This window comes from Passer domesticus, chromosome 1 (assembly GCF_036417665.1).
Source record: "Passer domesticus isolate bPasDom1 chromosome 1, bPasDom1.hap1, whole genome shotgun sequence".
Classification (NCBI taxonomy): Eukaryota; Metazoa; Chordata; class Aves; order Passeriformes; family Passeridae; genus Passer; species Passer domesticus.
In genome coordinates, this window is record NC_087474.1 from 151,682,532 (window position 1) to 151,710,044 (window position 27,513).

General features: G+C 45.3%; 3 long non-coding RNA genes across 13 annotated transcripts in view; 2 read left to right on the plus strand and 1 right to left on the minus strand.

Annotated features, from left to right (window-relative positions):
- Positions 1-27,513, plus strand: part of LOC135285073 (uncharacterized) — a 148,000-nt gene that overhangs the window by 43,266 nt on the left and 77,221 nt on the right. For 10 of the 11 annotated variants that reach the window (XR_010350104.1, XR_010350087.1, XR_010350100.1 and 7 more), the window contains exons 3-4: positions 15,603-15,683; positions 15,801-15,901. This is a non-coding gene — a long non-coding RNA (uncharacterized LOC135285073). The remainder of the gene's footprint in view (positions 1-15,602; positions 15,684-15,800; positions 15,902-27,513) is intronic. The other variant, XR_010350101.1, reaches the window with a different exon arrangement.
- LOC135285065 (uncharacterized) lies at positions 1,543-7,127 on the minus strand. Its single transcript, XR_010350078.1, has 2 exons — positions 1,883-7,127; positions 1,543-1,805 (listed from the first exon to the last, which is right to left on the minus strand). It is a non-coding gene; the product is annotated as an uncharacterized LOC135285065 (long non-coding RNA).
- LOC135285068 (uncharacterized) lies at positions 2,047-11,245 on the plus strand. The gene is made up of 4 exons (XR_010350079.1): positions 2,047-2,166; positions 2,528-2,729; positions 3,916-4,015; positions 10,771-11,245. It is a non-coding gene; the product is annotated as an uncharacterized LOC135285068 (long non-coding RNA).

Below are 27,513 nucleotides of genomic sequence, written 5' to 3' on the forward strand. Positions count from 1 at the left end.
GATGCTGAACAGGTAAACGATGCTGCCAGGTTTGCCATGGTTTACTCGGAGGATTTGCTTCCTATCCAGTTATATAAACAGGCTGGGTGAGAGTCATGAATATTCTAGCAGCTATCATCTTTCAAATGTGTTTTTTTAATGTTAGAGTTAATTAATGCTCATATCTCTTGAATATAGATGAGTGTAAGCCTGCTCATCTTTCAGGTGGGGAGGAGGTTTGGATTTATCACTTGTCTCTCAGAGATGGCAGGGTCAAAGTCAAATTTAAGTGTAAGGGATTTCTGGGTCACCTTGTTAATCTCCCTACCTCCCTTTTTTTTTTTGTAGAGGAGATCTGGATGTGTGCCTCTAGAGAAGGCAGATGGAGTTTGGCCAGAGAGACTCTGCCTTTTGGCTAAACATGTGTGTGTTCATGCAGTGTTTGCTTCCCGGTGCTGCTCGGTGATTGCACTGTTGATCTTTCTGCAAAGGCTTGACACTGCTGCTGAAAAGCTTTGACACTGCAAAGCATTGTTTGCTTATGAAAGTGTTATTATATTTTGAATATCTATTATTCATCTCTTGTGCTAAAAGTGACATTATGTCATAAAATTGCTGTTAGATTTCAGAGCTTTGAGAAAAAGCTGGTTTTTTTTGTCCCAGACTCTCTGTGACAGCACTGGAAAGTGCCTTACCCTTTGTATCTCTGTAGACCCCTTTTATGAATTGTGAGTGACAGCAGGAAAGTATAAAAGAGTGCAGAGGAGCTGGTTTTGATGTTTATAAAGGGCTTTGATAAAAGATGCAGCACACAGACTTGATATTATTTCCTATTTTTAACTTCTTAGGAGCATAAAGTGCTCAGATCCAATATTTATGTAAAAAGAGAAAGAGGGGGGCTGTATTTCTTCTTTATTTTCTCTTTTATTTTTATTTTTTAGGGCCAGGTGAATTAAAATAGAAAAGTGTCTCTCTTCTATGCCCTAGTAAAATTTTCTTCCATGAAGCCTCAGTAAAGCCAACTCCCTGATGTTGAATGTGTGGATGATGCTGGAGGAGAACAGCTGCAGTTTTGAAGGCTCCTTGTTTGCAGGCTTGTGCCTTCAACCTCCCAGCCATGGCTGGCTCCAGTGGACCCAGCAGCCATGGTGATGTGCATGGTGACTCCCCAATAATGGGGAATGAGAGCCAGAGAAATCAAACATAGAAAAGCTGGGCCAGTTCCTACCCTTTCTCTAAAAGTCGGATCACAGTAGAAGCATCTCTCTAATAAGTTGATTTGCTTGCTCCACAGAGATGCAAGGTTGTGTGCTGGCTGGGTAATTGCAGTTTTACTGATGAAAATGCTTGTCATTATTTCCAGCTTTCTTGTTGCACTCTCCTCTTTAGTCTTGTCTGCCAGCATGGCTGGCTTGTGGTGGCCCTCTGTACTCCTGCATATGAACTCCTGCATATTCCCATGCAGGTAACACAGGAGGAGGTTTCATGGCACTTTCCATGTGTATGTGTGCATAGGCAAACCTGTCCTTGAGATCCACCTGATTACAAAAGTTATCCTCTTGCTTGAAAACCACATTTTCTATTTTATTGGGGCTAAATGCCTTGAAACACCCTGTGCAAGGAGTCCTTCTAGCCCTTGGAGAACCCCAGGATGGAGCAACTTTGCTGAGTCCCATATTGCTGCAGTGGAAGAATTCATCTTGATGGGATAGACACAGCAGCAGCTGTCAGAGGGGTTTTTGAGTTCTTCAGCAACATCTAGTCATCCAAGGGCATGTTCAAAGTAGGTGCTGGTTTGAGGTCTCTGGACTTTAGCAAAGACACATCTGAGGGGAGTGAGCACTTTCTGCTCTGTTCTTCATGCAGGAGTTGTGTGGGAAACCATAAAAAAAAAGGGAATTACCGGCCTTGGGTGGTCATTGGAAGTGTGTTTGCTTGGGTGTTGTCTCCCAGCCTCTGCTGTCCCTCTAAAGCTGGACACTGAGGTCTGCAGGGTGAGATGTTCATTTGGGATGTGTTGTCATAGAGTTGTGCCTGCTTGGTAGCCTTGCATCTTGTGTGCTCCTTTGTGGTGATGAGTCCCCAGTTACATTCCAAAAGGGCAACTATGGTCACACATGATTACAGGGGATGAAGCACAGTTTTATTTTTTTCTTGCCTCACCCATGAAACTGTGCAACAGCATATGTAAGGAGCTGACTTGTTGGACTTGGCTAGTATATACTGCTATTATAGCAGTAGTGTGTCAGCTTATACAGGTGTCTTTTCAACTTCTGACAGGCTGTTTAGTTAGGCAGAAGGTGTGGGTATCCTTAGTTCTTTTGTAAGGTATGGGAGGACTGTTTTGTTCAGGTGGAGTGGACGCCATGGTAAATTGGAAAAGCTGTTGCTGAGTCCGGAAGAGATGAGTGAGGGTAGAACTTGTTAAGCTGAAGTGACAGAGTGACAGACATTGTCTGTGCCCCAGCTGTGGCACTGGTGTTGGGGTGTTCTCCCGTGCCTTAGTGCCTGCTGTTCTGCAGCTTGGGTGCTTCCATTGCATTTCCAGCAGCAATCCATGTGCCTAGCTCTGGAGCACAGTGGGGGCTCCCCAAAACCTGGGGCTCTCTGTCATTGAGCAGAGCTGTGCCAAAGTGTCTGATGAAGCATGGATCTTGGCTGGCAAGAGCTGCAGTTCCTCTTCTTTTGAAAGAAGCTGGGAAAGGCTCCCCAAAACAACCAGTGGAGAAAACATCCAGATGAAAGATCTGGTAAGTCTCAGTGTCCCCTCTGCGTTGTTTTCAGGCTCTTCTGTAATCAGCTGTCATTTCAGGATCTGGGCGTATTGGACTTCAGGGAGTATGGATTGGAACTTAAACAAACAGTGATTCTTCTATAAATATTTAGCTCACACTGTTTAGGAGCTGCTGAGAGTTGGAGACAAAAAATAGTTTAAAGTTCATGACTGTCTGGAAAAGCTATCGGGGGGAGGCACTTGGTCACCAGATTGCCTGGCATGTAGGTTTTGAATAGTTAATCCTCGTTTTTCCCCCGAGGAAGAGATGTGTCTAAGCATCCTTTGGAGAGACGTAAGGTTGCATTTTTCCATTGCTTGCATGGCTGCAGTGGAGACTCAAATCAAAGAGGTTTTCTTCAAGAGAAGACGTGGTATGGAGTAAATGGATGGTGCCCCCTGACTGTACACATCTTTTCAAATTTGGACTGGTCCAAATCCATCTGAAGTTCATACATCTTCATGGGAGAGGGGGGATGTGTCTCCAAGTGTGTGCTTTTGTCTGGCCACCTTGATACCAGGACAGAGGTTTGTGCCTGGGCCAGCTGCTGCTGCAGGAGGTGGGGTCCCTGATGGGGTCTGTGTAGACAGCATGGATCTTGGCCTGCCACATTGTTCCTGCTCTTGCAAAAGCCTTGATAGTGAGGTACACCTTCCTCTGCCAGCCTTTTTTTTTTTCTCTTAAATATGAAGATAATACACTTTTTTCAATTTGCAGAGCTCTTCAAAGAATAGAAAAGAATAAAATGTGCTGATAAGGAAGGCATTGGTAGCTGAGACAGGCAGAGGCGTAGAGGCTTTGAATAAGCAGGGAACTTCATCATGCACAGGAGCCTGGGGTTACAGATTAAAAAGAAGAGAAAATAATTATTTTCTCTCTCCCTCTGTCTTGCTCTCTCTGTCTTGCTCTTCTAACACAAAGTACTTGCAGTTGAACCAGAAGGATGCTTGCAGTCCCTTCCAACTATCCTATCCTATCCTATCCTATCCTATCCTATCCTATCCTATCCTATCCTATCCTATCCTATCCTATCCTATCCTATCCTATCCTATCCTAATCCCATCCCATCCCACCCCACTAATATAATAATAAACACGAAATGTTTGCCATGCCCTGTGAAACATTTTACAACTGTTTGCACCACCCCTGCCCCTGGTTACAGCATGCTGGGTCTTTTTGTACTGGGATGATTGGTGTGCCCTGTGGTCAGCTGCTTTGCCTGGAAGATTAATGGCAGAGGAGAAAGTGTGAGGGAAGGACAGGTAAGAAAAACGTAAATTTCTCATTTATCAGGTTGTTGAAACTACTTTTGAGGTTTGAGAGAAAATGTCAGTATTTGAGTTGGAGGTGGTGGCAAGCTTGATGGTTTTTCTCTTTCAATAGTTTCTTTTAGTGCCCTTCCTAATTTAAAAGAAGGTGTTTAAATTATTAATGTTTTAGCACTGAAGCAGAGGGATTCCAAAGCCTTTGGCAAATAGCTGCTAAAGCATCTATCTTAAAAAAGAGTTTCATGTTTTTTTCTGACTCCGTCTTTGACAGAAGCTCCCCTTCTGTGAGAAGCACTGAATCCACAAAAGTGAACAAAGAACTTGATTTATGTAGAAGGTAATTTTCTCCAGTGGTGTTTGGCCAGAAAACAAAGATGATAATGATTTTTATTTTTTGGCATAGCCTTTGCAGATCTCTGTGCTTCTGCCTGTGGCTGAGGCAACACTATGCCATTGGTGAGTGCCAGCACACTGTCCCTGATGCTCAGGTGCTGCCTGTGAGAGGGGGGTACCCTTATCTGGTCTTTCTGGCTGCAACATCCTGGAGATGAGAGGCAGCTGAGGCTTCAGACACTTTCACCAAAGCTGCAGTCTGAGCTCAGGCCTCCCATTAGATTTACCACACATTTTCCTCCCTATTCCCTTTAGGTATTTGTACTGATTTTGTACCAAATCTCCTTCTTGCTACTTGAACTGAAGAATAAAGTATTATAACTCTGGCTTGGGGCAACTGTCCAAGGGATATATTGGGATACACTTGGCCTTTGAAAACAAGGACTTCAGTCTCCAGCCCTGTCAGTCCTTCTGGCTCCTGGAAGTTTTTCTTCCAAATGGTTATTTCAAACCTCAGAGAAGAAGTTTGTGTTTTTTCAGAGCTATGATTAATACCATTTTACGCTTCGTTGCAAAATGCCACACAATGAATTAGACCAGCAGGGTGGTGGTTTATGGGTGTCAGGAAAAAGAAAATCAAGCAAACACTTTAAAATGCTGTTTTGGAAGAGTGATGTGTGTGTGCATGTTTTATAATCTGCTGTGAACTTTGGGGCTAAGTTCCTATTAAAAAGAAAAGGGAGAAAAAAGGCTTAAACCTCATCTATGGAAAGAATGTCAGCAATAGTTGAGAAACTGAATAATTACAGTCTTTTTTGTGGGTCAGTGAAAGCGAAGGATTGCAATGCAGGTGGCTTTGCAATTAAAAAGTCACAGGATGGCTGAAGCTGGAAGGGACCTGTGCAGGTGGTAGGTAGCTTCAGCCAGTTGCCCAGGACCATGTCCAGATGGCTTTTGCATATCTCCACAGATGGGGACTCCACAATCTTCCTGAGCAAGCTTGGTCACCCTCACAGTAAAATCAGGCATAGTGCATGGTATTTCAGCACATTGGCCATAGGTTTCTGCTCGTTACTGCTGCAGTCTGGAAAGTTTGTGGGGGTGTGTGGTGTTGGGACAGAATGTGTTGAATGCATGGGGAACCTGGGCTGCAGCTGAACCCCATTGCTTGGGCTGGGACTTGGGAGAGTTGGGCTTGACATAAGATGCCAAAAATGATCTCTTCAGCGGTGTGCAGGGAGTCTTGCTGCCTGATGGCCAGGTCTGGGCCACTGATTTTGTTTTGAGGCTGTGCTTATACCTGAACCTCCAGCTAACTCTACTGTCTTTTGCTTCCCTTCCCTTGACAGTGTGTCTGTTCCCAGCTGCCGAGTCACTTTGCCACCAGAATCTGGGACTCATTTATCAGCATAAAATCAGGCTAATTACACCTTTCAAGTGTTCAGCATCAGTGGTGTTGCAGCATCAGGTGCTTCCCCAGAAAACTCTGTGTTAGTTGCAAATCTTAGGGAAAAGAGGGCTTCTTTTGGCTGTGTACCTAATGTGTCCCCATCCTGGGGACAAAGAGGATGCAATTGCATGTTGGAGGTTACCTAACCCCCCCCCAGAGACATTTGGGTCAGCACAGATTTGCTTCCTGGTGGCTTCATGTGCATCCCTCACACAGGAAAACAAGCAAAGCCTAAGACTACACTCAGCCTCTCCTGGGTCTCTAGTGTTTCCTCCTGTCTTCCATCCATGGAGAACAGCAGCCCTTGTTTGTTGCCCTGGATGCATTTTTTTCCCTCTAAGCCATGTTCTTTTCATCCTGTTTTTGTTGCTGATAAGTGATGGGAATAGCAGCAGTGAGATGATACCTCGCAGTGAACACTCCCACTGTCCACAGATGTGTCCCATATCGCCCTTGTGCCAGTGACGGGTATTTTCTCATTAAAAATAGACCACAGACAATGCCCCTTCCTGAGGACTGTGATTTATCATTTAATAACAAGTGGTTACTCATTTCCTTCGGAAAACTTTCTGGAAGTGTTATTTTTCTTTTCCCCCTTGCTTCCCTTTTTTTAATTTCCTTCGAAACCCTTCATTACCCATCAGAGCCACTGTGTCTGTTAAATGAAGTGTTCCCTTTTCAAGTGGAAATCATATTTATGATTTAAAGTTAATGAAAATAACAACTCTTAACCCATTGGGCATGAGCTTTTCTTTGTAAGTGCCTGCAGCCCTGAAGTCTTAGCTCAGCCACAGGAAATAGCAGCAGAGAGCTGGGTAGGTAAGACTTGAAAAACTGTGATGCTGATCCTAAATGGGGAATGGATGATTTGCTTGAGCTGACTTTAAAGAAAATTTCAAGTAACTTCAGAACTCATACTGTCTTGAGTTGCCAGCCCTTAGCTGTGATACCTCCCAAGTTCTCGTGAAGGATGGAGAGCCTGCAGAACTGTTAGGCAGTCTCATACCAGGTCTTGTGTTTTAGTGACTTTACCAAAGAAGTTCAAAAAGTTGTAGAGTACTTCTTGAGGAAATCCCAACAGCTCAGTAAACAAACTTGGGAAATGTGCTGAAGATGAAATCATTGTAAGTTGGTACTTAAGAAGCTAAAAGAAATAGTTCTCTGTTGGATCAGGAAGTCATTTGCAGTGTCAGTAGCAGATCAGATGGTAGACTGCAGATGATACAGGAGATGAAATGCAAACAGGGACATTGCAGGTACTTCAGGTCATAACGTTTTTTCTTACAGTTACCTTAATGAGCTGCAAGGCTAGTTTAAAGATACGAAAAATAAATTCAATAAATACAAGTGCAAAGCAGCACTCTTGGAAAACAGGATGCACGTACCCAAAATAAGCAGTAACTCTCAAAATGAGCAGGTTAACTACAGAAAGGAATCTGTGAGCTGCAGTGAATCACAAGCTTGTGCAGTCAGATGCTGTTAGAAGACAGGTAGATCTTGAATAGCCCAGACAAAAATGGCAAAGGTAATAATTTGTTCTGTAGAAACCCTGTTTGAAACGCAGCATCTAGTCTCAGCCCCTCTATTTTAAATATGAAAGCAGGCAGCTTGGGAAAATGAAGCTTCTGTTTGGGAAAATTTACTTAGAAGGAATAGCTGGAAGATTTGCATATATTAAACCTAGGGAAAAAAAAACCCAAAAGCAACAGCCCACAGGTGTCAGGCTGTGGTTTGATGGTATGCTGTCTTCAGCAGTAGTTTTGGGGCTAAGTATCTCTGCTCTCCTGGTATTGACTGTGCTGCCGCTCATTGTGTGGTCAGTTGTGTAGTCACACCTCGTGTCCATAATGTGAGTTGGGACAAGGAATTTCACTCAGTATAGAAAAAGCTGAAGTCTCTCCAAATTTATTTCAAAGTATGGCCACGCAGACAGCAGATGTTATGCAGGAGGAAGGAGGGCAAGGAGAGGAACTGGAGGTTGTGAGCACCTGGTTGAGCTGAGACTTGAAGGGAACACAGCAGATTTGAGACAGGAAGGTGGTGTGAAGAATACAGCACACAATGTCTCTCCATGTCTGAAGACAGGACTAGACAAAAATTGCATATAGGGAATTCCTTTTCTGGGCACGGTCTCCCAGTGCATCGTCTCTGTCATGCCTGGTAGCAACAGGGTAGGCTGGCATTTCTCAAAGTGTGGGTTCCAGCTCCTGGTGGTGGTGGTGAAGGAGAATGAGTGAGGCTGGAGCTGACCCAAAAAGCATTAGAAACCTCTTTGTTATCAGCACAGCAGCCCTTCCTGGGTGGCGGGGCAAGTGATACTCATCACTGGGAACTGCAGCCGAGTCCTGCTTGCACTTGGCAGGGTTGTACCAGTGTTGCCTTGGAGAGCAGCACAAAGACAAGCCAAGAGAGGGTTCAGGGCTTGGTGGCTGTTTGACTTGCCTCCTGGCCCCAGTATTTCTGCAGTCCTTGCATCCAGATTTTGGCATGGCTTCTGCCCCTGTCAGTGCTGCTGAGGCTGAGTGTCTCAATGCCTCCTGATGTTTTGAATCCAAATTTCTGTCATTACTTCTTTGCACTTGGCTTTTTGGCTCTTGGAAGTAGTTTGGTTGACCACAAATTGGTCACTCTGTGCTGTGATGTAAGCTGACAATCTCCTCTGCTGTGGATGCTAAACCAAATATTCCTGCAACTGCTGGGATGTTACCAGGCTGGTGTTTGCAGCTGATGGGAATGTGCTGGAGCTGTGCAAGCCTTAGTGATTCAAGCTGATACTTAGGTTTATGATGAAATGCTAAATGCCTGGTCTGTTCTGTCCAACCAGCTCTACCCCTAGGGTAAAAAAGGGGGTTTACTGCAAGAAGAAAGGATATTCCGGTATTGGTTGGTTGATAATGAGAACACAGAGCATCAAAGCTGAAACAGTGTAATCACTGGAGGATATAGAAGTGCCTTGAAGAGGAAGATCTTAGATAGGCAGACCTACAGGACACGCCTGGTTGATTTTTTGTAGGCTGCAGAGCTTTCCCCCGTGGTTTGCAGGGTTCCCTTGCCTTGCTGCATCTCTGTACAGCTCAAAGACAGAGTCTTTGTCCACAATCTTGGAGGATATAGATGTGAGCCTTGCTGGGAAGATGTAGGCTTCAGCTCCAGTCTTGCTTATGCTAAAATTCCTTTGGGGGGAAAAAAAAAAGGGAAAAAACCCACAAAGAAACAAACAACAACAACAAAAAAAAGCCAAAAAGCAGCTTACTATGTTTGCTTGTCACTGAATTCAGTGACAAGTTTGACATGTCACTGAATCTGGCTTGTGCTGATCTCAGTTGCTTAAAAAATAAAAGAAGCATGGTAATTTGTCTTAAGATGGGTATAGAGAAAGTGAAGAAGAGAACAAGTAGTTTACTAATCATTGCCTTTTCCAGGCTGGTAGGCTGGGGCTTACTCTGGGAAGAAGTCAAATCCCCAGACAGTTCCATATAATATCACCAGATGAAGGGGTGACCGCCACATGAGGCTTACTGGTGCAGGGCTGGTGTGGCAGGACTGCTGACAGTGGAGCTGCAGAGCTCTTCAGTAGGGTCAGCAAAGTTGTAGTGGCATTTCTGGGATGTGTCTTTGGGCACACAGAAAACCTGTCTTTGGTGGTTTGGGTGATGCTGAAGGCTCCGAACTGCATTTCTGAAACCCCAGGGTGCTGTACAGGTGACTCAACAGCATCAACTTTAAATGAGGAAGTGCAGAGTCTAGCAACTGCTGGACTTCAGAGGACAGGGTAAAAGGACTGCAAAGACATTGGCACAAAGGATTTTTAAGTTTTTAAGGAAGACAAACTAAAAACACCTAACTTTCTCTTTAGAAGTCCCTTTTCAAGGAACATATCTATTATGTTAATGACAGTGGTGAATATAATTATGTGTAAGGATGAAATCTTGTCTTTGGTGACTTCACAGGACTAGTATTTCATGCAAAGAGATGTTCTGGGAAGCCAATCTGGAAGTATAGTCATGGCAAGAGGTTGTAGGTCTGAGTGGGAGTTGTCTGATAGCCACAGGAAATGTTTATTGTTGTTTTTACCTTGATGCATTTGTTCCAGGGCTGTTGGTACTGCAGGGCATTCTGATCAGGTGTATACCAAACAACATTTGTGCCCAGGTGGGTCATCCATCCTCTGGTCAGTTTTCCTGTAAGAGCATCTCTCAGGCAGGATGAGCACCTCTCCTGGATGGTACCCACAGAGAGCTGTGTGGCATCTTCCTGGGGTGGATGCTGGTGTGTGCAGGACTGCCAGAGCTGTGCTGTCACCTGCTCATCCCCCCACACACCTGCTCAGGGTGCTCAAAGCAGGGAACCTCAACAGCCGCCAAATGGTGACGGAGCACACACAGCTCTCCACCCCAGCTCTTTTTTCCCATCATTGTCCCCAGTTTTCTATTCACCTCGCTCCAGCTCTGTGGCTGGGGGCTGTGTGACCACAGTGAAGCCTCGTGCTGGCATCTTCCTCCTCCTCTCTTCCATCCTGCCTTTCCCTCCCTCTCCAGCTGCTGGGTTGCTCTAAGCAACTCTGGCTCCTGTCCCAGGAACAATCTCTCAACACACAAAACCCAGGAAGGCTAAAATAACACTTTAAAATTGTTAAATAAATAGCGATGGAGCTCTGCTTAAATGGGAAACACAGCTTAATTTGTTAAAGGCTTTTTGTCCTCCCTTGGACAGGGATTGGCTGGATGTGTGTGTGTGTGTGTGTGTGTGTGTGTGTGTGTGTGTGTGAAGCATTTCTTGTCGCTTCTAAGCTGCATCTCGTGGCCCCAAGTGGGCAGAGAGGGTTATGTGAGTCTGAGTTACTAAACACTTACAGTAAAAGTGTAGTCATCCTGAAATTCAGCCAAAGAGCTGGAGGTTTTGTAAGGCTTTTTTTTTTTTTTTTTTTTTTTTTTTTTTTTTGACGTTTTCCTTTCTCTCCCTGCAGGATGCTGCTTCGTCACTTGCATTCTTCACCCCAGCCCAGCAGTAACTCTTTCCAGACTACCAGCAGCAGTCTAGGCACTTACATCCTGCCCCATTCCCTCTCCAAGAGCTTTGTGCACAGGACAAGTGCATCCATCCCCTCTCCCTCAGCAGAGCAGCTGCTGCCAGCTCAGACAGAGGTTTCCATCTTTCGGAAACATGAAAAACACTCATTTCTCTCTCACACCTTTTCAAAACTGGGGCAAAAATAGAATAGCAGTTACTGCCATATGAGAGAGTGAGAATGGGAGGCTCTGGATAAGCATTTGTAAAATATCCAGGGGAAATGGATGCCGGCAAAGGCTCTGCTGAGTGGGAGTGGGTGTACCAAAATGTATGTGTCAGGATGAGAAATGTATTTCTTGGGAAGGACATGGAGAACTGGCTGCTTCCCAGAACACAGCTCCTCCTGGGGCTCTTCCTGTGGGAGCTCTCTGCATTTTTTTTTTTTAACACATGGACTATCTCCACTCTTCTGAGTAGAAACTAATCTGTGTTTTGAGAGAGAGTTGTTTCTTATTAACTATCTGAATGGGGAAAAAATAACTTCCACTCCCTGTAGTGGGAATTGCACAAGTCAAAATTTTACATTCCCTTCTCCAGATTCCAAAGTTGTTCCTGGAAGGATGAGTTGTGGGTCAGAGAGGGGCTGTGCCCTCCTGCCACACCTGCTGTGAGAGCTGCCAGCTCTGGCTGTCAGTCTGAATGCATGATGAGAGCAGAGTAAAACTGCAGTCATGGCCTTAGCAGGGATACCCAAAATTAACATCAAAAGGAAAAGAGGGAGTTGTCCAAATACAGGCTGCAAACCTTTAATTCTGTGTGACAGTGATACCTTGAGCCAGGTAATCTCCAGCATCAGTATTGCTGCAGTAATAGAAGCAGCTGATTCTGTGGGAAGATGAAGGATTGATGGAAGGTATAATAATCTATCTTAGATGTTTTAATTTTCCCTTTTCATCCCAAACATAAGGAGCAGAATTTCCTCCACTTTGAACGGGTCTTTTTATATTCTTTTTTTACAATTGGGTAGAACAAAATCATGTTTCTTCAGTATATAAAATGAATCTGGCAGTCTGGTTTTGTACTTCAGCCCCTCAAAACAACAAGCAGGCATAAAGCAAGAAGATACACTGCCTACTAAAATGTCCCACTTATTAAAAAATCCACAATAAAATCCTCTGTGAACATCCTGTTTCAACTCTGCAATAAAACTCACTGGTCAATTAACGGTGGATCTCCTGTTCCCATGGAGAAAGGCAGTTGCAGACTTAAGAGGTTGCTGTGGGAAAGGGGGAAAAATAAAATTAAAAAGATCCAGTCTTGGTCTTGCAAACAAAGGTTGCCTTGGATTGCAGTCACATGTTGCAGTTCAGCTGATCTCGCTCACTCCAAAAGGGGAAAGATTTCTGGTACTTGCCTGAGCCCCACTGAACTGGTTTAGGGAATTAATTAGAAGAAAATTACTCACCTTTTGTGTTTTTTCCTATCTAGTTTCCTCTTAGATTCAACTACCCTGCCTTGGCTCACTAGGTCAGGGGGTCAGGGGCAGCCATTGTGTGAATTTAACAGTGATTTAAAATTACACCTCTGACAAATGTCTTCTGGCTTTTCCCAACTGGGGAAGAAGTCTCTAAGTACCCAAATCTGGGATACCACTGAGCTTTGTAAGTCCTACCCCCAGTGGCTGAGTTGCATCAGCAATATTGGGGCAGAAGCACCTGAAAGAACATTCTGTGATCACTGGCAGTCCCCAGGCACATCAGATGAACTGATAAGTTGGTGTTGGTAAAAATCTCACTGTGCATATGTCTGTATTCAGTAAATAGTTTTGGCCTGGTCAAGCTCCTTCCCTAGGGTGCAACGCTCTGTGCTAGGGGGAATGTCCAGAAGACCCTCATATGGCCAGACATTGTGTGAAATCACACAGAATCCACTGTTTTGGCTTCACAGAGTTGATAGTGAGGTGTGCATTACATGGCTTTTTGGGGCAAAGCCAGCATAACAGGTTTATCTCTCCTCCTGGGTGGTTTACTCAGGCCTTAGGGCTCATTTCTGATCTTTATAAGGTGTATAAGGCCTCTGGGTTTCAGAGGGTCAGAGGATACTTTGACTGAAGGGTATGATCTCATCAGAGCCAAGTATTGAAAAACTTCCAGGATTTTGTCACTTTGCCCATGTGTGTTCTGTCTCTGGCTGTGTCTAGGGAGCTGCTGGGCTGGCAGTTGCCAGGAACACCACTGCCCAGCTCAATCCAGGCTCTTGCTTCCTTGGTATCATGCCATGTATGTTTATTTATTGTGCTGAAAAAAAATCTAGTACTTGTTAGATCCCCAGACCTGTTCATTTTTAATAGGTTGGTAGTTATTTCCTTCTTTTTTTTCCCCTAACCCTGAGACATTATGGATCAGGGCTGCTGAATAAAAATAAAAGTGAAAAATCAAGTATGTTTATAAATTTTAATTTTACAGTCAAAAGGCATATCTCTGCTTCTTGGGTGAGGTGGATGAAATGCTTGCCCCATCCCAAGTTTTCTGTGCTCCCTGATGGCATTGAGGTCCTTCTTTGCAGCACCCCATGGCAGAGATAAAAAGCTTTGGTGTATATTCCCTTCAGGGCAATGTGGATTTCTCCTCAAAAACCTCAGTTCTGGCGACTGGTTTTATAAATGCCTAAAAAATGAGGCTTGTACCTTATCTCTTGAGAGATCGTTGATGGATCCATTTCTCAGAAAGATATTTTATTCAGTCCTTTAATGCCACGCCACTCCCTTCATTCAGATGCCTGGAGTCTTTTATCACGTCTCCTCTTACTCATTGCTTAGCCAGGTTGGGCATATTTAGTTCTTTCAATCTTTCCTGCACCTCAGCTGTCTTTAATCATCCTTCTTGATGTCAGAACGTTTGATGCCCACTTCTGCTGAAAACAAGCCTAGGTTGGTTTTTTTGGGTTTGGGGTTTTTTTGTGTGTGTGAATTGCTTGGGAAATGTCTCCGGCCGCTTGCCCAGGCTCATGCCTGGATTCCTCAAAAGCTCCCTCGAATGTCTCAGTGTGAATGCTGAGGAAAATTTCTGGCTCACCATGTACACCACCGGACTTGGCACCCTCTGGGATTAATTAAAATGTTTATTTGTTGGGCGTGGGCAGCAGCACATCTGGCCCCCCAGATGTTCCATGGATTGTGTTTCCAGGGCACATTTCTCTGGGCATCTGAAGAAGGGTGCAGGTGCTGACGGTGTTTATGGAGAACAGGTCCAGAAAAGTTACTGTAACCTTTGTTTCCTTCCTGTACCTGCCAGCAACAGGGAGAGAGATGTTTAATTGTTCCTATATCTCAAAAGCAAAGCCTGATGGTAAGTGTTTATAGGTGCCTGTGCTGCAGGTCAGGGTAATGCTTCTCTGGAATGGTGATCCCTTCCTGCTGCAGGTATTGATGCTGTCTTTCCTGAGTAGTTCATCTGTTTTGTAGCCAAAAACAGTAATTCACAGCTTCTTAAATGAGTTTGAAGTTGAGGATTGCTGCTAGCTGGTACCAGGCTGAGCACTGCATCTCTTCAGAACAGGGTCTTCAGGTCTCTCACTGTCTGGAGCTGATGTGTGGTGGTGTCCAGAATTCCCTCCATATACCTCCTGGATACCTGCTATTTCAGTGGGAGCTGTTTCCTAAAGCCTGACTCAATAATTTTCTTAATATAGGCAAGCTCAGATGCTGACTGGAAGGAGTTAAGGCACTCATCTCCAGGTTTGCTGGGTCTAGGCCATTGCTGTGCAGCCAGGAGTGGCTTCCCTGACATGGATTTTGAATTACAGAGCACTTGGCAGGAGTTAAAGAAGGCCAGAAGCGCCTTGTCCCTCCCCCACCTCCCATTACGAGGGAATGCTTCTCATACTCTCCCAAATTTAGCAGTGCAAATGTGGCTGGATTTAAGTAGGCTGAGCAATGAGGAGATTTTGATGGTGATAAAGGTCCCCTTCCCTCCTCTGCCTCACACTTACATTGCCAGCCTGTGTGACAGAAAGCTGTTTGATATATGGCTGTGTGAATTATTAGTTGTGTCAACAAGGGCTCTGTGGCCTGAGATGGAGAGGATGGGGACCTGTGTGGTGGGAGAAAACAGTCTATGAGAACCACCACCCAGCAGAGCACGGAGAACCTGAACAGCAGCCTGATGTCCACCTGGCTGTCCTGTGTGACCCTTGGGCTGTGATGTCTGGAGGTCACCATGAGGAAAAGCCCATGTCCTCTCTGTGATGACACTGAGATGCTCTGGGTCATGGTGCAGGAGTCTGCTGCCTCCATTCCTTTTCCTCACTGCTCTGGCCCAGGCTCCCTGTCACTCCTGTCTGTATTTTCTCCCATTACTCCTTAGGAGTGTTTGAGGGATTGCTCTAGAGCTGGCAGTGAACATCTGGGGAGGACCTTGACATGCCACACTGCTGGGTTGTTGTGGTAGTCCAGCATGGGACAGGCTGTGGGCTCCGTCATTGATGCCTGAACTTTGGTGGCTGCAGAGGAATGGTTCAGCCACTTGCATGGGGCCCCATCCCTTCACCAATTTATATATTCATATATATGTATGTATATATTTAAATAGGTAATATGTATTAAATATATAAAATATTATAAATATTTAAATGTATACATAAGCTGCTATTTATATAAGCTGTAATTTATATATAACTGGTTTCCATTGCAGCCTTATGTTGAAAAATTAAGGCAATTGAAGTTTTTTGGTTGGAGGGAGGGGACAAGATTGAGCTTGCTGACATTTCTTTTGTTGTAATGTCATACAGGTCTGGATTGACTGCAGAAAGGAGAAGGGAGGAGCGTGTCAAAGGGAGGTCAGATCCTGCCAGGGTTTCCTGGGAAATGAGGTGAGTGGTGATATCTTTCAGCGCTCATAAGCCTGGAGATAGAAGCCCTCTGGGTTTTCTCTGCACCCTTTGTGTGAGACCTCTCCTGCTGATCCTCCAGATTTCCTTTTGTTACAGGTTTTGCTGTATTTGCCTCTTCAGGCCTGATGGGAGGATTGTAGACTGCTGTTGTGCTTGGGAGTATCAGAAGGGCTGGAGACTATCTGGAATATGTTGAGGTTTGTGCATCACAGGTCTTGTTTCTGGCTGTATTTGGGCTTCACAGTAGGGGACTTTACTTGTCTAAGTTTAGAGAACTCTGATAGAATTACCTGCTACTGATCCAGTCCCCCCAGCCTCCTTTTACAGTCGCTGGAGGGAAATGGGTATTTTTTGGAAGTGTCTGACCCTGACCTGCTGTAGGCATCTGAATGGATTGAATCATTCCCTACAATACCTGTTTCTCTGCACTGTCAGCACAGCTGGGGCAGCTTGTTTGGTTGTAGGGTCTGCAAGGCCTGTGTAATGTCTGTACCCTGTGTAGGAGGGCTGGAGTTCAGGGTGCTTGCTTGTGGCTTCGGGTGTCCAAAGCCACTGCATGAAAGCTTGGCCTCTCCTAAGCTGCCCTTAAATTTTCTTCAAGGTTTGGACGCAGCTTAAATCTGCGAGCCACTTGTCTGAGCCTGCTCTCGGCATTTATACACCCTGACTGGCAGCATACATGCATTCCTGAAGGATAGGGTATGATTGCTCAGGAGGTTTCAGTCCAACTGGGTCATCTCACACTGGCTGTTGCAGCCCCAATGAGAATCAGCAAGAGATTCCAGCCTCAGGAGTTTATTCCAGCCCCAAGAGCCACTGCACTAAGACCTAGTGAGGCTGCTTGGGCTGCACTGTAACCTCCTGGGAACCAGCCCTGGAGCTGCTCTGCTCTTTGGCTTTTTGAGTGATGTGGCTTGTGGCTTTTCAGCCACAGGAAGGTTTGGAACAATGCTTGCCATCTCCCCATGGGAACCTGACACCTGTAGAGGGAGCATCCACATCCTGGTACCTTGGCTAAGGTGCAGAATCTCCTAGGTGTGGTTCTGTGAAGAACTGGGGCCTGCATGTCAGCTCTGTTGATTAGAATCCCCATCCAGAGCTTTTGTGCACATCCCTGCATCTCTCAGCCAGGGGAAATTCTGCACAGACATCCACCTGACTTTGCTCAGCCACCCCCTCTTCTTCCCCTCCTAGTTCTTGGAGATGGAGATGTGTTCTGCTTGTGTTTGCAGAGTGCTCAGCCTGTGCTGGCTCTCCCTATGGCAGTGAGGATAAATATTGACACTGGCTGAAATTTCGATGTACAAGGTGTCGTAGTTAAGCAGAGGTAGCTCTGGAAGATTTTTGGTATGCTTATGCTTCTACTGATGCTCTCAATGTTTGTTCTCTGAGGGCAGTCTGTTCAGAAATAGCGATTGATGATGGTCCATTGTCAAGACTGTCACCTTTAAGTCAAAGAACAAATAGAATTTGCTGTAGTACATCACTCTTGTTTAGTTGTAAGTGGGCAAAGGAAATGTGTTTGTGTTATTCTTCATTTATTTAATGTTTTCTCTGCAATTTACTGTTAGCTTTTCTGTATTACTGATAATTGGAGTGTTTTCATTGCCACCCTGGAGAGAGAAATCTCTCCTTTTTATAGCAAGGGAAACTGTCACAGTGGAATGATGTGGTTACTGCCCTTTGCCTGAGCCTGACACATACCTCTCCTGCCTTCTGTCTGTGTGTCTTGGGGACCAGAAGATGTTGCAGGGACTCAGGGTGCCCTTGTATTTGATGCTTGCTTCTGCCACTGGTCTCTTTGCTCTTAACTGTGCCATGAATCTCCATCCAGAGACCAGGATAAACTGATTCTTTGGAGTTGTGAGAATTGATATTAAGGATGAGCAATTTAACGGGATATGCAAGGGCTGTGTCTAAGAAGGGAGGGATGCTTTCTGCAGTATCAGAGATTCCAGGAACAGCCTCATTTTTACTTGGCTGCTGGACGTCTCTCTGGGTTTTTCACAATTAAGTTCACTCCATCTGGCTTTCTTTCTCTGTCACTCCATTTTTTTGAAGCATTTTTGTGCTGGGCTGACACCGTGGATATCAGCAAGGATATTCAGGGCTCATGGAGTGCAAAGCCACGATGCTTTCTCTGCTTTCTTTGAGTTTGGGATTTCCTTGAGCTGGGATGCTTTGGTATTCTGGGACATGATAAGCAGGAGAATGTTGTCATCTCCATCTAGACCAACATGAAATGAGCAGCCTGCCTGAAATAAGGAGGGTTTTGCAAGCCTCAGTGACACCAGTTAAGTACTCGGAAGGGGTGTGAATTGGGGGTGGGTGGAGAAGGAGGTTTGTTTTGTGCTTCCCGGCAGCTAAAAGCAGGTGTTCAGTCAACTGAGAGTTGCCCTAAAGGCAGAGAATAAGGATGCAAATGATCTGTGAAACATAAAAGGAACCATCTGAATGCCCCTTTTCTTGGTTTACCTCCACCCTGGGTAATTTCCATGACACAAGTTGATCAACCCTGAGAAAAAGCAGTTCGGTCCAACTGGAGAAGATAACTTTGTCAAACATAACGACCTTGCAAAGAGGCGAAAAAAGCAAAGCCCAGAGGCCAGGTTACGGAGAGAAAAGTGTGGGCTGTGGCTCTGCTGTCTTGGTGGGGAGGTTGAGAGCTCCCAGCTTCCTCTGGCTTTCACGGTAGCCCAGCTAAGTCCGTGCGGATCCCAGTACGATCTGTGACTGCAGCTCAGACCTCCTTGATGGAGGCAGTGTGAGGAGCAGGGCGAGAGCAGAGCCCGCCGAGCTTCTGCCCGAGCAGGCCCCTCATGAGCCTGGGGGTTTGAGCCCGGCTGCCAGGCCGTGCTTTGCCTCATCCTCGATGCAGTAGCAAGGCACGAATTCAGCCGGCTGCTGCAGCTCAAGGGGAGGCTGCTCAAGCGGGGACAATGCCTTAGCTCGAAGCTGGTGTGGATTTAGGACCCTCCCTGGCCAGCCTGGAGATGCTGAGTGCAGGGTGGAGCAGTGCTCAGCTGTTCTCTGCCCATCCTACTCCGCTTTGACACCCACCCAGCCTGCATTTAGACCCTACTCTAACTGAACCTTTAACGAGGCTCATTTCTGTGCTGTGATTTGGACCTGCACGTGTCCCTGCTGGGTGTTTCAGCTCAGCTGTAGCTGCAGATGGCTGGTCTCTCCCCACCTCTCACCTGTGCTCTCCTGTCCTGCAGGTGACCTGCTTCATTTCGTTGATAATTTCACTAATCTTCCCGGTTTTAATGAGTTTTTCCCCACTTACCACTCCTCCCCTCCCCCAAAGCCAAGAGATTGACTCTTTCACTGTGAGGGTTAATTGCTTATTTATTTTGTGGACTGCACCTCCCTCTTTGTGATTTCACTTGATATGTGCAGGATGTGGTGATAAAAATCTGTTTGCGCTGTCTCCTGTTTCACACATTTTTGCTTCTTTAAAGAAGCTTCACGGGGCAATGAGTGTGTACAGGGGTGCTTGGACAGGAGGAGCGGACTGGGCCCTGTGGTCTCTGCATGCTCCATCCTTGCACCCAGGTGCTTGAACAAAGGCTTTGAGGTGTTCTGTTCTCACAGAGCCACTGTTATAAATATGGGGGAAAAAGTTGTGACATTGTTCAGTCTGCTCTCCCTTCAGCTCCTTGCAGACTTCTCTTCAAGATCCAGCTGCTTTTCATCAGCAGCTCCCAGGGTTGTCTGGGCCAGCCGGCAGCTTGCCACGTTCAGTGGTGACACGTCTGTGTCTGGAGAGAGCACGGCATCACCGTGGATCTGTGCAGTCTCCTTTGCAGGCTGCATGGTGTGTGTGGCCCCTTCCAGCCTTACCCATTCTGTGTGTTCATGGAGGGCATCCAGTTGCAGACTGCATATATTTAGTTGAACCAGGTGTTTTCTGGTCTTTTTTTTTTAGGTTCTGCATCAGTGGTTTGTTTGGTTCTGGTGTTTCCTCCTAAAGTTAACAGTGTCTATGGGTGGTTTACTCACATAAGTTAACGGTGTCTATGGGTGATTTACTCACATGCATGAAAAAACTGCTCTCAGAGGTGGTTTGTATTGTCTGTATTTTTATCTTGAATGTCTGACCTGCAGCATGTCCTGCAGAGATGGCTCCTTTGGGGAGATGTTGCCCTTGTGTGGATGCTTTTCCTTAATAAATTTGACCCATTTGAAGAAAACTGTGTTCATTTTCTGAATTATAAATATGTATTGAAAACCAATATGGAGTAAAGGGGGCTGAGGTCAAGAAGGGTTAGTTATGAAAACTGGGGTGTATTCTGCTAACATCTCAGTGCCCCAGGGGTAATGCTTCTGAGCTGTAGCCCTGAGTCATCACTGCCCGCCCCAGTGCGACTTCCAACCAAAGCAGTGCCACATTAGGGAAGCTGGCATGGGAGCTGGAGCCTAGAGGCTTGAGGGGTCCACACTGATGGGGCTGCTGGGTACATAATGCTGATATACCCCTGTGGAAAGGGAGATTAAAAATTGGGCAGGAAACAGGATGCAAGCCGCCAAATGGCTGCATGTGTTACGTTTCCTTTTTTTTTCCTTTTCTCTTTTGTTTGTCTGTTTGCCTGAATTTGGATTCCTCCCAAAAAGAGGACCTGAGAGGTCTCTAACAGCCATAAAGGGAGCTCATCTGAGGAGGAAAGGGTTGCCCTTATTGCACCAAGCAGACAAACTGGGAGCTGCTGACTTGGGATGAGATGGGTGGTGGTTTTCCATCTTGTCTTTCCACATGGTCATGACAGGGAAAGCTGATGTTCATTCTAATTGAGAGTGTGTAGTGACACGCCAGGAATATGTCCTTGCTGGATTGCATTCTTCTGTGGGAAGGCATCAGCTATACATTGTGATAGGGATTAACTCATTAAACCTTACTGTATAGATAATGCTTTACAAATGATCTTTTCCTGGGAAGATTTCCTAGCTGGGCATAGTCCCAAAGAGCATGAATTGAATGGTTCTGACTCTTTTATGTTATTCCCAATGCCATGGTGTTTTGGATAAACATTTGAGGCTGCAGCCCTTTCCACGTGCTCTGCTGTGATGGTGACACTGGTGTGGGCAGGGCTGCTGGGCAGTTGAGCAGAGCCAGGTGGGAAGTAGCAGAAAGGGCATTCCTTGTGCTTGTTTGCTGGCAAATCTCATGCCATGTAGGTTATCCATGAAGAGATGTCATGATGATAGAGGAAGATGGATTGTCTTGTCAAATTGAATTTTCCTATTACTTCAAGAGTTGTGCTAAAAAAAAAAGCCCCCCAAAAAGCTTGATACTTCTTGGGATCAATTTTTGGGTGTTTTCTGAGAGCACAGATAAAGGCTATAAAAGCAGTTTCATTTTCCAAAAGGGGGAAGAGCTCAAGCCTGAGCGTGAAATGCCCTGCAGCATACTTCCCAAGTGACCATGGGCAGGTCAGACAGCTGGACTAGAAATGTCCAAAAGTGTGACTGGTCATCCAAAAAGCTGACCCACTTGGACACCTTTTACCAGCATTACTGTGCCAGTCTCATCTGCTGTTTGGTGGACTTTATGACTCTTGAATGGCTGTGGTTTGGAGTCAGGTTAGGTTGGGTGTGAAGTAAAAAAAAAAAGGTGTTTCAGTGTAAACACCACTAAATTCTGTGTGAAGAGTGGGAACACGTAATGCTTTGGACCAGGATCCTCTATGGATCATGGAAGTTTTCTGAACATTTGACTTATGTTAGATGCCCAATTTCCAGACAGCTAAAATTAGGGAGAGAGCAGTCCCACCTTGTAGTTTCTTGATGTTTCTGTTGCTTGTGTGTAAAATGAGTTTAGTATTAAGTCTTTGTTTCCCTGAAACAGAGAATAAATATAAAACTTGGAGCTATTTCCTGGCTATAGCAACATCTTGGCCATGGGTAGCATCTTTAAAACTGCCAGCATGCTGAGAGTTAATGAATGTGCTTGTATTTCTCTTGATGAGCTGGCGTGTTAAGGCTTTGAAATCAATTTTACAGCTGCACACCACCGCAAACCTTTTTATTTAAGATGTTGATTTCATGAAGTTCAAATAGCACCCATGTTGGACTGAATTCCAAATCTCCAGGAGAGTTTCGGACAATTTTGCTTGAGGTTTCTCTTGTGGTTGCTTGCAGGAGAAAAAAACCAGAGTAAAGTAACCAAGGTCAGCACCTCACTTCAAGCTCCCAGTAGGACTCCTCCAGGGAGAGAGGGATTGAGTTACTCTCTGCCTGCAATTCATCCCTCATGCCTATAATCAAATAATGCAGTAAAACGGCGTCAAAAAGGATGGGAAAGTTAGGAAAACTTTTTGCTGTAAGTTGAGCTGGGCAAATGATGCTCAGAGCTGTGTTGGTGTCTTGGGCACATATTTCTCCTCAGAAAGTGCTGGCGGGGTATTTTACCCAAGGTGTTGCATTGAAGTCCTGATGTCCGTAAAGTGTGGAGCAGAATGGATGCGTCTTCAAATCACCGTACTTGCCCCCATCTTGGTAGTAGGTCTTGATTTTTGAGTGCTGTGATTCTGAATGCATTTTGCACTTATTATTGATCAATATATGTAGTGCCTTTATTTTAATTTAATTAGTTCTTGTTGAATATTATAGTAGGCTTTATTACAGATAAGTACTACATTGCAATGATTAGTTTTTCCATTCTAGAGGATCTGTTAAGTCTTCCCAGGGTTGATTCCTAACCTTAGGATGCTCCTGACCCCTTCAATGCCCTTGGACACATTATCCAATTGTGGTAAAAACTGTCCAGCCCATTTTCATTTATTTTCCATCTCCTTTTTCCTCCTTAACTTGATTGTTATGAAGTCATTGAGCTAACCAACAGTATTATTTGGTTCCAATTTACATTATTGACATTTCAGCTTTCTCTGGGTTAAATGGCATCCTGGTATTCCCTGCCAACTTTGCTTTTTGTCTCGTTAATGTTGGACTAACCTTCAAGGAATAGATTTAAATAAATTATTTCTGAGGTTTTGCTAATTTTTGCCATGTAAGGGCTGTGTGACTCTCAGAAAGTTGTGTTTCAGCAGCAGGCTGGACTAGACAGAACACTGGTGCACTCTGTGATGCCAAGGAAATAATTTGCTGCAGCGCCCTACCACATGCAATCCTTGTTTTTCTTGGGATATCTCCCATGGACCTTCTGGCTGATTTTTCTCATTCTTCAATCTGATGTGATTGTCGTATGTTGTGGTATGTAGGGCTCCAAGCCAAGAATATCCAATATTTTTGAAATGTATTCATTACTGTTCAAAATAGGCCTTTTTTCCATTCTCTTTTAAGATTGTGCCACTTCTCTAACATGCTAATTTTACCCCTTCTTTGGCATCCACACTCCTTGGTGTTTTTTTGGTGTGTACTGTATATATATCTTACGTATAGCTCTGTGTGAGTATGCTTTACTGTATGTGATTTATATAAAGCTTGTCTTGTCTGTGCTGTCACAAGGAAATAACTCTCACTTTTGCGGTGGGATCTTGGCTTGGATATGCTGTATCCAACCAGTCCATTGCCAGGTCTCGCTGTTTTGCTTCCCTTCATTCCCAAGCAAGGCCATTGCTCCAGCCAGGCATGGGAAGACACAAACTATGGAGCACCATTGCAGGTGACTGCAGGTGAGGGATGTGGGGGCTTTGGAGCTGCTGGGTGGAAGTCTCCAGATCCCTGAGTTACACACGCTCATGAGCTGTGTGTGCACATGAGTACGGGTCCACAAATGTGGTTAATTGTATATGGACAAAATGGCTTTAAAAATGGGAATAAAACTGCCCTGGAATAGAGGGGGAGACATATTGGACCATGACTAGAGTATCACAGGTGTGGATGAAAGCTGGAGACAGCAGCCAGGGCAGATGTGGAACATGTGTGTGGGTGAAGATCAGTGTGAGAAACTGCACTGGATGGCAAACTTGCAAGGAAAATTCTGATTCAGATAGGAAAATCATTAATTGGGCAAATTGATTCCCACGTATTTTCTTGAACACCTACCTTACTTTGCTATTTTGCTTTCCTAGTGTGCATGCTTGGGTCACATGCATGGACCCAAAAACTGGGTTAGAAGGACTGTGACAGTGCCAATATGTTTGGGGACAGGAAAGGAGCTGGAGTTAACTGTGGCATCCAGTCATGGAAGAAGAGTGAAACTTTGTGGTCAACTCTGACTTGAGGGAACCAGTGGAGCAACATGACCACTTAATATTCATGTCTTTTGGTCCTGCTTAGAAGAGGGTGATCTCTATTGCTTGGACATTCATGATCTTTGTTATATGATGGCATCTCTTTAAGGCCTCCACATTGTCACGATGGTATCTACCAAGAGGATGGAGACCTGTTTCATTGTGGCTTTGTCAGTTTTACATATTTGTTGTAGGCAGGTAAAGGTTTCCAAGAAGCTCTGGAGTTCCTGGACTGATGACCTGAAAACAGAGGCATAAAATATGTGAGGTGAAAAGTGGGAGGATGGGTTGTTCCTTTGAGACAGTTGGGTGTTTATTAGGAGGAGGATGTGAGGCTGAAGTTATTGCAGGTGAGCGCACTGTGCACCTTGGCTGCCAGTTTCAAGGTTGTCAGCTGAGGCAGGTGTTACACCAGAACAGGACATTGCCACCTCCAGCAAGGGTCTCGATGGGTCTGGCATGACAGGGAATGCTGTAAACTGGATTTCTACTCAGTATTACACCAGATTTCTGGGCTGAAGAGACAGCTTTTGGTCCAGGGAGTGCTGTGGCTTCTCACCAAATGGCTATGCCTGATTAGTGCTGATGGAGTTGCTACTGGTGGTGGTATCAGAAATACTGATCCTTTCCTACAAAGGAGGACGTCTTACAGTGTGATAGAGGCCAGAAAGGTGTTAAACTGTTGAGCCTGTTTTGTCACTAAATGTGACACCATCAGTCAGCTAGAACTCTGAAGATGGAAAACTTTCATAGTGTTGTGAAGTTACTGAAGGAGGGGAGACACTCAACACGATTAGCTTCATTCACTTGAGCCTTAGGAAGTTGAGGATGGATTGGTGACTGTATGGACATGAGCAAGCCTCCTAAATGGGTTTTCTTTATGTCAGCCAAAGGAGGATTTTCCAAGATTGGTCCTTATGTTCTCCAAGCAAAGCAGGCTGAATGTTGGTGTATCTGAGTCTGCAGGAAAGCTGACACAGTGGCAGTAGTACTCAAAATTGTGTATTATTCCCTTCACAGCCAAAACTAGAACAAGAGAAATATCTTGTGTCAACCTGGCCTTTGAAATACAAATGAGTGAGCTCAAGCTCACTTGTAAATGTCACCGTGTGCTTTGCTTTCCCAGGTAACACATTTTCAGACTTTTGCTTCAAGTGATGCTTTGACAAAGGGAAAGGAGAAGAGAGTCACTGTGCTTTGTGTTGAGTCCTCCAGGGCTGTTTTCCCACTGAGAAGCTGCACTGACCCTGAGCCAACTCGAAACCATCAGCACAAGCACTGTGCTCCCATGAAAGCCCAGCTGCAGCCTCATGTTCTTCTGTTGTCAGACTTGGGGGAATGGTGTATGAAAGGGCACTGTGCAACTCTTTGGCTTGACAGCCTTGGCTTTCTTTATGTGCTGTAAGTCTTTCTTAGGCATTTTTGTGTCCCTCTGTCAGGGAGTCTGTGCTTACTTGCTGAAACTCATTCATCTTGTTTTAAGGGCTGAGTTATCCTGTACTGGACCACCAGCAAGCAGCTGTGCCTGGCCAGCTGGCCAAGCCTGCTGCGAGTCTGAGGAAGCAGAGGGGCAGGCACTGATCTCTTCTCTCTGGTGAGCAGTGACAGGACTTGAGAGAATGGCACAAAGCTGAGTCAGGGCAGGAGGGGTATAGGTTGGTTATTAGGAAAAAGTTCTTCACACAGAGGGTGTTTTGGCACTGGAATAGGCTCCCCCAGGATGTGGTCACAGCACCAAGCCTACCAGAGTTCAGGAAGTGTTTGGACAATGGTCTCAGGCACATGGTGGGACTCCTGGAGTTGTCCTGTGCAGGACAGGAGTTGGACGTGGTGATGTCTGTGGGTTCCCTCAGCTCAGCACAGTTCATGATTCTGTATTTCTATGGCAAGGCATTGACCTGTGCAGTCACCTTTAGGGTCCTCTCTACTGCCTTTTGCAGGATGTGCTCCTGGGGTTCACAGTAACTCATGCAGCTTCTTTGTGAACTGCTTCCTCTCAAAATTGAATCACAAGGCATGTAGAGAGCCAAGACTGCAACAGGATATGTTGCTTCAGTAGAGAAACCCGATGTGGAAACAAATTGTGCTATTTTGGGTTATACCACGATGGGCTGGCAGGGTTTGATGACGTTTTTGTCCTGTCTGGGATTAACCTGATAGGGATGGTAAGAGAAAAAATAACATTTGAAGCAAATAAACCCCTCAGAATTGCATTTTGGATGCTAGAAGATGGTCATCCTCAAAACCTAATTGTTTTAAACCAATTTGCTGATTAGTTCAAGCCAACTTTGAGACTCCTGTCTGAGAAATAGGCATTTCTGTGGAGTTAATTGGAAAGAACTGCAGTTTCTTTTACCATGAGCAAAAATAAATGTCAGACTGAGGACAATGTGTAACAGCAATGACTGGATTTGTTGACTTTAGCCAGAAATATGCAGCCAGTAAAAAATAAAATCATGTGGAAATACCTCATAGGCCTCTGAATCAGTGCTGACAATTCCTCTGGAGCTTTTCTTGCAGTTGGTGAATAAAGTTGTTGAGAGGAGTAGCAGGAGATTACCAGCACTGGTGTGGGTCTTCTCCACAGGCTGCAGGTGGATCTCTGCTCCCCTGTGGTCCTCCATGGGCTGCAGGGGCACAGCTGCCTCACCTTGGGATGCACCACAGGCTGCAGGTGCCTGAAGCACCTCCTCCTTCGCTGACCTCCACAGGGAGCTCATCATTAATCCAACTGTGTGAGTTTGGCATGATAATGGGGTACTGCATGGTGTGGAGGAGGCAGCTACAGTGCACCTTCTTTCTGGCTGGTTAATACCCCAGTTTGTAGTGAATCCACCCTCGCCCTCACCTCTGTTTTTACCATTTTAGTTAAAAACATAACCTGGTGCTGTGTAAGGCTGCTGGGGCTCTTGCTCATTCCCCACGATGCTCAGCCACGGAGCGTACGGGTTCCTCCCCATGCATGACTGTGATTTAAAAATATGTAGTGGGAGACTTCCCAGACTGAAAAGGGCTTCATCTTCCCTGGATGAGCTCAGCTTTTTTTACAACACTCCATTTACACCAGCTGATGTCTTTCCAAGAGTCTGAAATCAGGATAGTGACCCACAGCTGGAGCATCTGCCAGAGCTCCCTGGACATAGTGCTGAGTCTGCTGCTGTCTGGGCAGGAGCCTGCCAGGAGGTTTGCCCATAAACTTCTGGTATTTAGTGTGGTAAAACAGGGATTTATAAAAAGTTTTAGTGGTGGCAGGTCTGTGCCAGTGTGCTTGGATATCTTAATGAAATAGGGCTGTTGTTTGAAGGAAGTTACTGAAATGGTACCCATGGCTCCATACAAAAAGCTGGTACAATCAGGGAAGATGTACCTTCCCTCCATTTCTCCTTCTGTTTCCTGCCTGTCTCTTTTGATAATTTTGAGTCTTTCTGCTTCGTGCTTCTTTAACTTTTTGTTTGCTTACAAACCTCCAAGGTGTGCTGCTAACTTCACTGAGTTTTAGTGCTTTTGCCTTTGCTGTGGTGAGCAGTGCATGCAGGTTGGATCACTGCTGTTATTTCGGGTTTTCCCAAGTCTTCCTACAGGCTGCTTTTGATTTCAAAGATATTTGTTGAAAA